The sequence below is a fragment of the Arvicanthis niloticus genome, chromosome 17 (genome assembly GCF_011762505.2).
Source record: "Arvicanthis niloticus isolate mArvNil1 chromosome 17, mArvNil1.pat.X, whole genome shotgun sequence".
In the NCBI taxonomy this organism is placed as follows: domain Eukaryota; kingdom Metazoa; phylum Chordata; class Mammalia; order Rodentia; family Muridae; genus Arvicanthis; species Arvicanthis niloticus.
The window spans coordinates 13,170,077-13,182,985 of NC_047674.1; the positions used below are offsets into that span (position 1 = coordinate 13,170,077).

The following is a 12,909-nucleotide window of genomic DNA, read 5'->3' on the forward strand; positions in this document are numbered from 1 at the left end:
AACCAGTGTGAAAGTTTTCATTAGATGGATATACAAAGAGTGGTTTGTCTTCCCTCTGCAGCATAGAACAGATTGTGAGCAAGGGCAAAGTCTGACAGCGTGTGTGTCAGAAAGTGTCATGGTAGAGTCCTTACCCCTCGACACTCCCCAGAAACATCACGCAACGGTTGTGTTTAGGGTGTAGGGCAATGGGAAGTTTTTGCTTGGACTACTCATGGTCTATCATATGGTTAAGTGGGGAGAAATCATATGTGAAAGTGCTTGCACGTGTGCATGAGCAAACCTTCTGGTGCCATGTGGGGACTCCCCCTGGTGAGCCTGTTCTGGAAAAGTGGGTTGCACTGTCACCGCTGGCTCTGTGTGATGGAGACGTCACTGTGCTTCCCACTTGTCTGGCCCTCATGGTCTGGGGCCCTGGCACCGAAACCCTGGCTGGCAATGGTGCTGAGGGCCCCTCTAAGAAGAGAGTGCTGCCTTTGCTCTATGCTGCTGCTGGCCCTGAGATCCCCACCTTGCGTAGGTGGCACTGCTGTTCTGTCCCTTAGTTGGGCATGGCACATATGGCCACTTTCAGTGGTGATGCTGTCACGTGACACTGAGGCTCATCAGCTGTAGACTCAGGTTAAGGGGTGAGTTGCTTCAACTCTCTCACAGAAGTCTCATGCCTCAGTGAGCTCTAGAACTCCAGCTCTGTGAACAGGTCCCTATGCTTTTGGGGCTAAACTAGGGGCCTGAGAGTCCAATATGAGACGCAGGGAAGAAGAATGAGAGGCAAGAGACAGACAGGCTGTTCTCTGTCACTGTGGGACTGGCCATCCCACCCACTGTTGAGGCATTCTCATGAGGTGGATCCTAATGTTCAAGCAGGTTCCTGGCTCAGGGTGTGGTGGCCTTCTTTCCACAGCTGACCTGCCTTTCAGTGGACAGCGCTCGCTTGTCTTTGACAACTTTCTCTCCTTTGAGCTGCCTCCAGGCTGATGGCTGCATGTGAGCAAGGCCAGCATCTGCGGGCACATGGTGGTAGAGTTGGGGTGAAGTGCAGATAGCTGAAAGACCTACGCCAGCTTTAACCTCCTGACTGCTCAGGTGTCAACTGAACACCCAGAAGGCATTCTCAGCATGTATTTGTTAGAAGGAAAGTACTACCTTGATTAATGGTGTAGCCTGTGTAAGTTAACTTGTGGCTTGTTTCTGAAAGTCTCCTGGGATGTTATGGGTGTATCTAGTTTAAAATGCAGAGTACTAATTCAGGGATCATGGACTAGGCATAGTCTGCCCTGTGTATCTGTTCTAGAGGTTAAGTTAGGCCCCTTTCTGCCTTGCCTACTCTCTAGTAGTTTCCTGTTCTTATTGTCTGTGCTACAAGGAACTCCCAAGGTGACAAAGTACCTCTGCAAATAAGCTGAGGAGGGCTGTGCCAGTGGGTATAGGCAGACAAGGTGTGGAAAAGCTCAGGATTCTTGCTAGCAGGACTGTGCCCATGGGTAGAGACTCACTTATGTAGAAGCTTCTCTTTTGGGTCCCACACAGCTAGAACAGGCAGGTGTTTCAGGAACTCTCTGCCCCTGATTCTACTGTGACCCTGTGTGTTAACACCTTCCTGTATACCTCCAAGGCAGAAGCCATTTTCCAGGTGCAGAAAAATTAAATGTAGGCCAGAGGTCATTTTGTGTGAAGTCAGGAGAGGAAGGAAGGGGTGCTGGTTCATTTACAGGCTGTCTTGAGAAGGCTTGCTTTGCTTGCTCTGGAGACAGGGTGCTCCCCTGGGCTCTGAGCAGCCCAGTGTCTATCCAGTTTGGTTGAGTGAATTCTCGTGAATTCTCTGTGAGTCTTGGGCTGAAACTTTCGTGGCAGTCCTCATATCAGCTGCTTGTTATGTAATGTGACAACATGGATATGAAATAGAAACCAGATGTCAGGGCAAAGCAGTGAGATTCTTCCCAGCGAGCCCGGCGGAGCAGTACTGGAGTTTTCTGCTCTTGGACAGACAGCTTTGAAGGGGCTTCTCAGATTGAACAGGGGTCTTAACTGAAGGTAAAATGCCTTTGAACTGCTAAGAAACTTTAAGGGATTTCCCGAGTTCTGTTATATAACTGCTTAGTGGTGTTCCCAGTGACCAGTGCTTTGAAATCAACTTTTAGTATTTGAACTCCTGGGGAACCACTATTCACAGTGGTACGTCTAACTAACCAACAGCTTGCTTCTGAAGGGGTGGATTTAGGAATGAAGGGGGTATACAGTTTGTTGGTACGCTTGCTTGGATGTCAGGGATTGGGGAACATTCATGTATCTTCGCTGTGCACATACAGCCCTGTGAAGGGAGGAGAGCTGGCAGGCAGCTCTCAGTGCTCTGGGGTCTTATTCCGGAGACTGAGCCTCTGTACTGAGTGGGAGATAGGACTCTCTGGGGTCTACTAACCTTGATGTGCCTGGACTGAACTTTGAGCACACATATGAACTGCTCACCACCTAGGCACAAAGGTAGCTTCTCCTCTAGTGCTAGGAAGATAGCTGGCCCTGGACAAGGTTGTATTTTTACTGACTAAACACTTCTTGCTTCCCGAGGCCATGTTTGAATTCCTATTAGAAAAATTTATCACCAGAAGCTACTCTAGTCAGTCAGCTGTGCTATGTCACAATTGTCAGGGAGGTGGAAAGGGACCCTGGATGTGCTGGCTCTGAAGATTGCAGCTATCTTCTAAGGGATATATTATTGTATTGCCATATGTGTTAGTGTAGTTTTCTCTGTAACACACACACACACATACACACACACACACACACCATATGTTACCTTTATAAACCCTGTTTCACAGATGAAAAAAGTGAGCCTCAGAGACTCAGATGCCTTACTCATGTCCTCACATTTGGCATCTAGCTAAGCAAAGACATGTGATGGGCAGTCTTACGCTTCTCCCAGTGTCTTTCTGTGTGGTCATTCTCTTCAGGACTGGAGTTGAGAGTAGGGCGTGGGGTGTTGGCTGGTGGCTGGTGTGTTCAGTTTGCTGGTAAGCTATAGAAGAAAAGAGACAGACCTCTGACACAAGATGTGATACATATCTGGGTACACTAGAATTCAGTACAATTGTTCTTTAATCCATGTTGGCTGCTTCTAGCTAGTAGTTCTTGTGAAAAGAAAATGCAAAACCATTCTGTTTTGCTCACATGAACCTGGAGAAAGAATGTCCCAACATTGTACAGACTGTGGTGTAATATCATGGGCAGAAACTTGTCTGAAAAAGTAGGGCTTTTTCTAGAATCCCCTTTCCTGTGGGGGCTGCCCTCTGAATCTCAGAAAGTTAGTTAAGGTCATGTAAGTCAATAGATGTCTGCTCAGGTAAACATGGGAGGCTGGCCGCCCTGCAGTATTTGGTCTTTTCCCTGTTCTTGTTTCTAAAATAGACCATAGTTCCCAGGAGCAGCAGCACAGTTCCCACTTGACAGAGGTATCTACTGTTATTGGCAGGCAGATCTTAGAGTTGTGTGGTCCCCAGGAGTCTATATTGATCCAGGCATTGAGCTATGTCAGAGCTTCTGGACAAGGGTTTCTGGATCCTTGAGCCTGCAAGATAGAACATGTAGAGTCAGAGGGGATAGGTGAGATCTTGAGAAAAACCATCTTGGCTGCAGTGGCCTTTCCTGGGCCTCTTGGATGCTTAAGGCTGTAGTATGAATGAGTTAAAGAGGACAGAGCAGCTTACCATGGCCAGCAGCCTGTACTTCCTGTTGCCCCTGTTGCCATAGGTTTAGGAAAGTGTAGATGCAAGACCCCTTGTAGCTCTTCAGTGTCTTCCAGAAAGTACTTTTGATGAATTAATGTCACTTGATGCAGAGGTAGGTGGGAAATGAGGTAGGGTGGCCTTGTAATCACATGGGATAGTAGGGTTGAGTTTTGACATAACTCAGGTAGTTCTTGTTCCTCTATCACCAGTAGGCCAGGTCCCTTTGTGTCAGAGGGCTTGTCAGTACTGGTTGGGCACATGGGACCCTGGCATGGAACAGATGCTCATGGCCTGGTGAAGAGCATCTTTTCCAGCTTTTGGTTTATGTCACAGTCATGAAGGATGGAGTGGTTGGGCTGAATTTGGGAACGGGATGACTTGGCCTGGGAGGAAGTATCTATGTGGCTGGCACTAGATGATAACATCTCAATCTCTCAAGGGCTTTATGTCCCGTCAGGAAAGTTGTGTTTCCAGTTGTGGTCTCTGACTGCTGGGCCTGACTTAGGCTCATGTGCCACCTTCTGGGCTTCTGAAAAGTTGACCTTGTCTGGCTTCCTAATTTAACAAAGTTGGAGCCCTGAGCATAGACCTGTCATCACTGTATAGTAGCAAGATAGCCTGTGGCCAGTCATTAGACACTGGCTTACAGAAACACTTCCTATGTGTTAAGCTAAGCTGTCTAGGACACTGGTGACTTCCACTGTACATCCAATCATCTGCAGGAAAGGCTCCCTGTTTCCCTATTAACACCTTGGTCAATGAAGGAGGGGGAAGCCTTATTCCCATACATGGTGGGATGGGAGTGGGGAGGAGAATTTGGTACAGGTGTAGGACTAGGTATAGGTGGAGATGTAGGTGTGTGTGTGTGTGTGTGTGTGTAGTATAGTATTTAAAGTATAAAGTTCATTGCTTGCTGCTTACAACTGGCTAGAAGTAAGTTTGTGATTGAAATGAATTGTGGAAGCTGCACATCCACAATTTAAATGTAATAAAAAGCCAAACTCGCTCTTCTTCTTTCCCTAAATCTAGAAACTTCTAGCACTTGTTCTAACATTTTTTTGATAATAGTTCAAAATATTTTATAATGTATAAAAACTAGGAATAGAAAGTTGGAGAGCTCTTCTTCCTCTTGTTCTAGCAAGGTGGAATCATAAAGAAAGGGGGCAAAAGTAGAAACCATGTTGCCATCAGTGTGGACTTTATACACTCAGAGGACATTGTCAGCCCCCAAGAAGACACAAATTCTCCAGTAAAGGAGGTCCTAAGTCACACAGCTCCACACCAGGCCTAGTAAAGCTCTCAGGGCTAAAGCAGTAAGGAGTGCTCTATTCTCTTGTCCTGAATGTGTGGAAGTGAGGTTTGCCAAACAAGATTCAAAGTTGATGCTGCTGCATCTCTACCAGTGCCCATACAGATCTGCAGACTACCAACAAGAATGAGAGCTGCCAAGATGGTGATGATGTCTATAGGATAGTACCAGGCCCGCCTGCTGGACCTGGGCCTTGTGGTTGAACTGGAGGGATGTGTTCTGCAGCATGTGTTCTTGACTGAGCTGTGTATATCACCAAGGAGGTCCTAGGCTACAAAGGGTTTTATATATTCCTCTGAATATGGTTTTGTCAACTTTAGGATATCACCAGATAGAGTCCTTATCCTCTCGAACAGTAAGTGTCTGTGTTTTGTGGTTGCTAATCTCTACCACATAGACCATTTCCCTCAGCATTTTAATGGCACCAGAGTGACAGCTTGATTGAAGGCTTCTAACCCCAGGACTCTGGCAAAGTGGCCTTGCCATCTGTGTAGTTTGCTGTTAGTCCCAGGTCCCTGGAAAACAATGTCTTTTGAAGAATAACAAGATCTAAACAGTGTGTTTTGCCTGCTGAGCTTGCAGGATGGTCTTGGGTGTGCTGAATTCTACCTACTGCCCTTATAGGTGTCCAGGGTTAAGTAGGACCCACATTGTTCATCTGCTGTTTCAGATTAATAATTCAAGTGTCACTATACCACCACCTGGTGTCATTTTATATCCTTGTAGTCAGGGCTTGAAAGTAGGGAACGGAAGTATCAGCAACAGGTTTTGCTTCCAAGTGTGTCACACACACACACACACACACACACACACACACACAAAACATCGTAATTGAGGGCTTGTCTTTGTTTGATTTCTCTGTCCTCATTTTATACACAAGGCTAAACTACTGGTTGGGGTCTACTGATACAGATTGGAGGTTGGAAATGTAGCCACAGTTCTACAGTTCTAGAGTACCTACTGGTCTTTCAAGTGTAGTTTTAGAGGCAGGACCTCAAACAGGTTTGATATAGAGACCTGTAAGCTCATCTTTGGGACAGGGCTAGGAGAGATAAGTGGATAAAATGATGGCTTAACTGCCAGTTTTCCCGCAGGCCACTCAGTTACTGTGCCTGCACAGAGCCGGCTGAGGCCGGGGAAAACAGAATACTGCTGTGCTCTTTACCAGTGGTCTTGCAGTAAGGGCTTTGGGCAAAGCCATCTCTGCACACTGTCACCAAGTTACTTGATGTCTTCCACTTTGTAGCTGGGAAGAGGGAAAGACCTGCTGAGAAGTGTGGGACTCTGGAAACACTACCTCCTGGATTCTTCTCCTTTGTGGGTGAAGCTGTTCCTGTCCACATCTCCTTCTGCCTAAGCCATGGTGGGTGAGGAAGGCTGGGGGTCTCTTTAACCAGCTCTTCGGTTCTTTTCTAGCTTGGCATACCTCAGGGTTGGCCTAGGAAGATTAATTAGCCACTTTGATTTGAGAAGCCAGATAAGGTTGCTGCTAATTTTGCTTTGCTCTTGACTTTGAAGTGAACTTGTTCAAACTGCCATGGAAACCTCTGTTGCTTCCTTTGGCTGACACTGGTCTAGGTTTTGACCACTGTATGTCTATCACACACTCTCTTTGGGCAAACTCTTGTCTAAGCAGAATGCAATTCTTGGTTCCAGCTTCAGGATCTAAGAGTTATGAAGGGAGTCTGGAGTTGGGAGTGTTTTCTGGCTGATTCGGCATCAGTGGTGGTTATTTTTTGGCCTGGGCATCACTCTTGACTCCTCAGTGAGAGGGATTTGAAGGCCTAGGAAAGGTTGGTGGCCTCAGGCTTAGACATGCCCTCCTTGATGTCAGTAGTCTTGTAGGGCTTCTGATGGATGTCCAGTAACCACACCTGGAGCATGGCAGCAGGTGAAGATACCTTTCTTGTTTTGCTTCACAAAGAAACAAGTCAGTACTTGGGAGGTTGATGCAGGAAGATCAGGTGAATTCAGGGCCAGCTTAGATTAAAAAATCAAACAAAGTAGCATCAGGGATAGGGCAACTTTGTGAAAGCCTGTGTTCTTATCCCAGGCTCATATCTCCCTGTGGCAGGTAGGGAATGGCATGGTTTAGTTGTTGCACCCCTACTCCAGCCCACTCCTGGAGGAGGAACAGTCTCTGTGGTGAAAAATATTTTCATCCTTTGATGGTGGCAGCTGCCATGGGAGACACTTGACACATCAAGGTTTAGGCTGAGGGGAGTTGCCCCTTTCCCATAGGGGCCTGCAGCAGGTACTTGGATCAGGGAGGCTGACCTGTAAAGTGACTGCAGCCTGTCTCACAAGGTACTGTAGATAGCCTTAGTTCCCATCAGTAAACCTGGAAGACAGGCCTTAAGGACTGGGCGTTCTTATCTAGAGCCAGAAGAGGATAAGTGGTGTGTCTGCTCAGATGGAGTGGGTCAAAGAGGACACTGAGCTTCTCTTCACAAGGAGGGCCTACGCGGACCTCTTGTAGGACTCCGCCATGGAGCAGCATGGGCACAAGTGCACATGGTGAGAAAAATGGACTTCTACGCTAGTGAGATGGCTCTGGGGATAAAGGGACTTGCCACCAAGCCTGACTTGCCTGAATTTAGTTTTCTGGGCCCACATAGTGGAAGGAGACAAGTAACTCTAAAAAGTTGTCCTCTCTTCTCTACATGTGTGCTGTGACACATAGTTACACACATGCATGCATGCATACACATTTGGGGGGAAAAGTGCTGTTGGCTGCTTCCTAAAGGTTTGCAATAGGTCTTTTAGAGAGAAGGGAGAGAAAGAAAAGAGCCAGCTGGGGAAATGGGGCCTTTTATTCTTATGCTTGTGGGAAGGTGGGAGTTGGAGGTACACTCTTTCTCTGGTGGTCACTTCCACTTCTGTTTCATGGGCCACAGGAAGACTCTACCCAGCTTTACTCCATTTGGGGAACAGAGTCAAGCACAGCTGGGAATATTTTTCTTATTCAGCTGAAGGAAGAACAGGGCCTGGGGAATAAAGAAAACTTTATAAAAGCAGAAGCCTCTGGTCCTTCAGCCTGGGATTTTGTGGAATAGGAATGTGATTATAGCTCTACTATCCATGAAAAAGCCTCTAGCCAGGGGGCTGCTGACTTTTGCAAGGGAGGCTAGTGTGACTGTAGAACTGAGTTCAGCTCATTTAGCCATCTGTGGCTAGTGGCTGCCCACAGAGCTGCTATGGGGCAGCCAGGGCTAGAGTTGGCAGGTTCTTTATGTGCTTATCTGAGTGTAAGGACTTCATCCATTTGAAATTCCCAGATGGGGTGAGAATAATGATCTTGGGTCAGTTGCGGTCATCATGGGTTCTGGGACCCTTCTTAGGGCTGTATGAATGACAGCCCAAACACATGTGCTCACTGTTCTGAAAGATCACCGAGACAATATAGAGCAGATAGGATTTCTGGGTGGGCTAAAGGGGAGGCTGCACAGCAGATACCTATCACTTGTCTCTTGTTCTCATCTGCCTCTCCCTAGTTTTTGCTTTCTCCTCATCTGCTGTCTCTGCAGGCTGTCAGCCTGTGTCTTGATTCTTGGACTAGTGTGGTGTATCCTCTCATTTCTCATGGCAGATCAGGACAGGAAACTGGCCTTGAAGTGAGTAACCTGGCTTGGTGTGGTGTCTGGAAGTCAGTAATCGGCAGAAGATGGGACCCACCCAAATGGCCTTCTCTACCAAGTCATACTCGTTTGTTTGTGTGGGTGCTGTTGAGACACACCAACCCTAAGTAGCTCTCAGCTACTGACATGTTAAACATTAATATAAACTACCATGTGACGCTTGTGCACCTACACTACCTGTTCCCTCCTTGTGACATTACACATTCACATGTTGCGTGTGTGGTCACGAGAGGTGTCAGATCATCTGTTGAGTGTGAGGTGAACATCATGACTCCATACTATTTGTATTAAGCGTCTCAGAGTGTCCCTGTACTGAGGTGCCTTTGCCTGGTGCTTATCTTTCTGCATCAACTTTTCACAAGGAAAAGCCTAATAAATAAAAGGCCTGTACTACAGGGAGGCCCTCCACTTTAGTGTATGTTGACCTAGGAGAAAATTCATGGTGTCAGGGGCCATCCCATTCCAGAGTCTGAGGATCTGAAGCAAGAGGCATGGTAGAAGAAGGGGATACTTCTGGATGTCCATTCTGAAGGAAAGTGCTGCACACTGTAAAGTGCAGCCAGGTCTGAGTGCTGCTTGTCGGTAAAGCTTTTTATCAGTGTCGGTGCCATTCTAGTGTAGGCCACAGGGGATGCGTATGAGCTCCACACTGTGGGTCCCAGATACAGGAGCTTTTTTACCTATGGCAGATGTTCTGTTTGGAGCCTGGAATGAGGTTGCTGAGGTGATGACCTCTGAGGGCTTGCAAAGACTTAGTAAGGAATCCCCCATAGTAAACTTAGCTTTTATCAAGTGATGGTGGTACTTGTGACAACTAGGATTGCTGAAACTCTAGAAGGGTACAGGGTAGGTACAGCCTGTCCCAGGCCTTCCTGGAGATGCAAAGTTTCTAGTGTGTAGCAGGGTTAGTCTTTGCCTGTGTTTTAGCTCCTGTGATGCTCAGTGATCTGACATCCTCTTATAAGCCATGGCTTATCAAGGGGTCTGGCCCAGTCAGATGTGATGCCTAGATTCAGTCTGGCTCTGTCTGCTCTGGGGATACCCAGATGTTCCTGTCTTGTTCCTGAGTGTTTTATAAGCAGGCTTGCTTGGGGGGGGGGGGGAGAGGGGTACTTCTGTCTCTGTCCCTAACATCTCTGTTGTGCAAAACACATTTTTCCAACATGATTGCAACAGGCAAAAGAATACGCCAGTGACTGATTTCAGGTAGAATGTTACCTTGAAGTTAGTGTCCATGTCCCACAGTGTGGCCTTGAGTGCCTGAGACCATGGTGGAGTGTGCCTCTGTGGCAGTGTGATCTGATGGAACTGAGGATTTGTTGTATGGACTCACCTTGATCAGTTTGAGGAACACCACTTGCCTTCATGTCTAAAGCTTTGCTGTTAGTTCTAGGCCCCTCTTTTCTACCAGTCTTCCTAAGATTTCCCTTTTGTGTTTGTGGTCTTCTGTGTGTTTCTACCCTGTACCTGGTAGACCTGTGCAAGGGAGTTTGATGGTGTGGGCTCCTGGAAGGTCTTGGGAGCCTTTTTAAGCTAGGACAGTAATTTAGTAATGGGTTGATGTTTGACATTTGGGGTGCTGTTAGTGTGGCCAGCACTTACACTACTTTTTTTTTTTTTATCAGTGAACAGAATTAAGGAGGCCTATCTATCCCATGGTGGTATAGTCTCCTTGTGTTTACCCAGCAAGACCAGTATTCCTCCTTAAGGACATCTTAGCTCAGCAAGGTTTCATAGTGCCTTAGGATACATGGTTCATGAGCTTCAGAGTTTAGACTTGAACTGTACACTCTCCCTCTGTCTAAGTGACCCCAGGGTCTGGACATAATACAGAGATCTAGGTTATGTTCTCAGGTAATTAGTTTAGTGGCATATTATTACTGCCTCACAAGCAAGGTGGTCTCTTTTCAAAGTGGAATGAATCTACTTTGGGAGGGCATATTTCACATAGTGATTGAGGTGGCATCTAAGCAGGCTTCAGGCACTCCTGGTCCTGTGCCTGGTGCTCATGAGAGATACTGGGTCTTGAGTGTACCTCTATTGTCTGATTTTAGTCTCTGATTCCATCAGAGCTCCATAGAATAGCCAGTAGGACTAGAGGGTGACTACTGCCCCGTCTTGTGACCCTCCACATGACCCTGACTGATACCAAAAAAGGACATAGGCCAACCCTTATTTGTATAAAGTGTCATTCCTGTTCGTTATATAAAAATTAACAGGAATGGGACTTGCATTATTTTCTCCTGTAGCCAGGGAACATCTTTTGGAAGCCATTTCCATGTCTGTTCATGTCTTTGGCAGAAATAGTGAAATAATGAATGTCAAGGAATTAGAGACAATAGTTCTAAGATTGTGTGCCTCAGACTGGCCTGGTGAGTGAGTGTGATCACCAACCTAGTGCTGAACAACTTAACCTGCCACCCAGGTTTTCTGGGCTGAGGCTAAAGCCATGTTTTAGGCCTCTCAGACACTTGGCATCAGAACCTAGGCTGGAGAACAAGCAGCACCCTGGCCATCCCTATTCATAAGCATCTTTGGGCTTCAATTCAATGATTTATCTTCAAGGGAAAAGAGCAGAAGTGATAGTAAGATGAACATGTAGTCCTCAAAAAGCAGAAAACAAAACAGTGCAGATTCTTTTAAATGCCAGCCAGCCTTGTGACCCTGATCTATAGTGGCCCTGAAACAGGAAATGCTATGGGGTGACCTTTAAAATCAAGCATTGGCATGCAGCTAGCTGTCTGCATCTAAGAAAAGGGAGACTGCAACTCCTTGAGACAGGCAAAGCAGAAAAATGGGGGTGGGGGAGTGAGGGCACTGAACTCTGGGGCTGTTACCAGCACACATTGCCTTGATACTGAAGTGAATATGTTACGTGTGTGTGTGTGTTTGTGTGTGTGTGTGTGTGTGTGTGTGTGCGCGCGAGCGCGCTTGCACATGTTTTGTTGTTTGGAGAAATTTCACTTTTTGATAGTATAGGTCCTGCTGCTAGTCTGTCTGCATAGACTCTGGTTGGAGGTCAGCCTGTCTCTTGATAGAAGACCTTGGATCTCTGAGGCTCAGTGTTCCTTATCTATAAAATGGGATGATGCATCTCTCCTGTCTCTTGGGCTTTTCTGGTGCTTACTGGACCTAATCATAGTTAGCCTTCCTGCTTGTTGGCTACAGCTGTCATCTCCTACCTAGGGACGATGGGAGCCACAGTTGCTTGCCAGAGGTCTCTCACATGCAGTGCTGTTCTGGTGGGATCAAGGGTCCTAGGGAAATGGACAGTTTCAGAAGACGGTGGCCTGGAGTGATTCTGTGGTCACTGGTCTTGGTGGAGACATTTTATTTCAGAAGCAAACTGGACACAAACAGGATGGAAGCCCTTGGAGAGGCAGGGGCTGGGTAACACATAATGAATTGATAGTGAGCTGGTTCAGAGCCCATGACCGTGAATAGTCATCCTTGTTTACAAAGCAGGATGTGCTCATTTTACAAAGAGAAAAACCTGTGAAGACAGTTGGACGTGGTCCACACCTGTGGTACTAATAGAGTGTGTCTTCTCCCACATCTATCCTATCGCCCCTGCCCCTAAATGCCTCTCAGTGGTGGAACACTTGCCCTTTAGCCTCAAAGCCTTGGGTTCCACCCTCAGAACCAGGATAAAACAAAGCCCAAGCAACCAAGAAGGCATAGAAAGAAACCCTTTGCTTCCTTCACCAAGGCCCTGACTTAGCTTTCTGTCCAGCCTGGGCCAGCCTGTGTGGTTCATCACTCTTCCATGCCACATGCGATATGCCTGTCACAGGCTGCTTGCTCTCCTCTACCCTCAACATTCATTCATTCCTCTGCTGCCCCTTCTCCTCTCCCTCCTCCCCCTCCTCCCCCTCCTCCCCCTCCTCCCCCTCCCTCTCCTCTTCCTCCCTTCCTCTCCATCCCCCTCCCCCTCCTCTTCCTCCCTTCCTCTCCCTCCCCCTCCCCCTCCCCCTCCTCCTGCTCCTCCTCTTCACAGTAGGTATGCTGTGTTCAGAGAGCATAGGCTAGTATCTCAGTGTGGGGTGTGAGTGATCCAAAGAGAAGAAAAATAAAACAACCTGGGCAGCAGCTGCAAGATACCAGAAGGCCCCTGAGTTCTTCCTGCTCCTCAGCCCCTCAGGGTAGCCAGGATCTGGCCTTCATGCTTATCCGTAGTCCCGCCTTGTGTCTTCACTCCTTGGGCTCCACCATGCCATGTTTATCTTTGAGGTGGGCACTT

At 47.3% G+C, this 12,909-nt stretch overlaps 1 protein-coding gene across 9 annotated transcripts in view; it reads left to right on the top strand.

Moving 5' to 3' along the window:
- Window positions 1-12,909, top strand: part of Hdac4 (histone deacetylase 4) — a 240,101-nt gene that overhangs the window by 58,555 nt on the left and 168,637 nt on the right. Inside the window, exon 1 of one of the 9 annotated variants that reach the window (XM_034521160.2) lies at window positions 1,893-2,034. The exons of the other annotated variants lie outside the window; for them this stretch is intronic. The gene's annotated coding sequence lies outside the window, so the exon portion shown is untranslated. Of the gene's footprint in view, window positions 1-1,892; window positions 2,035-12,909 lie in introns of those variants that run through there. 9 annotated transcript variants of the gene reach the window in all.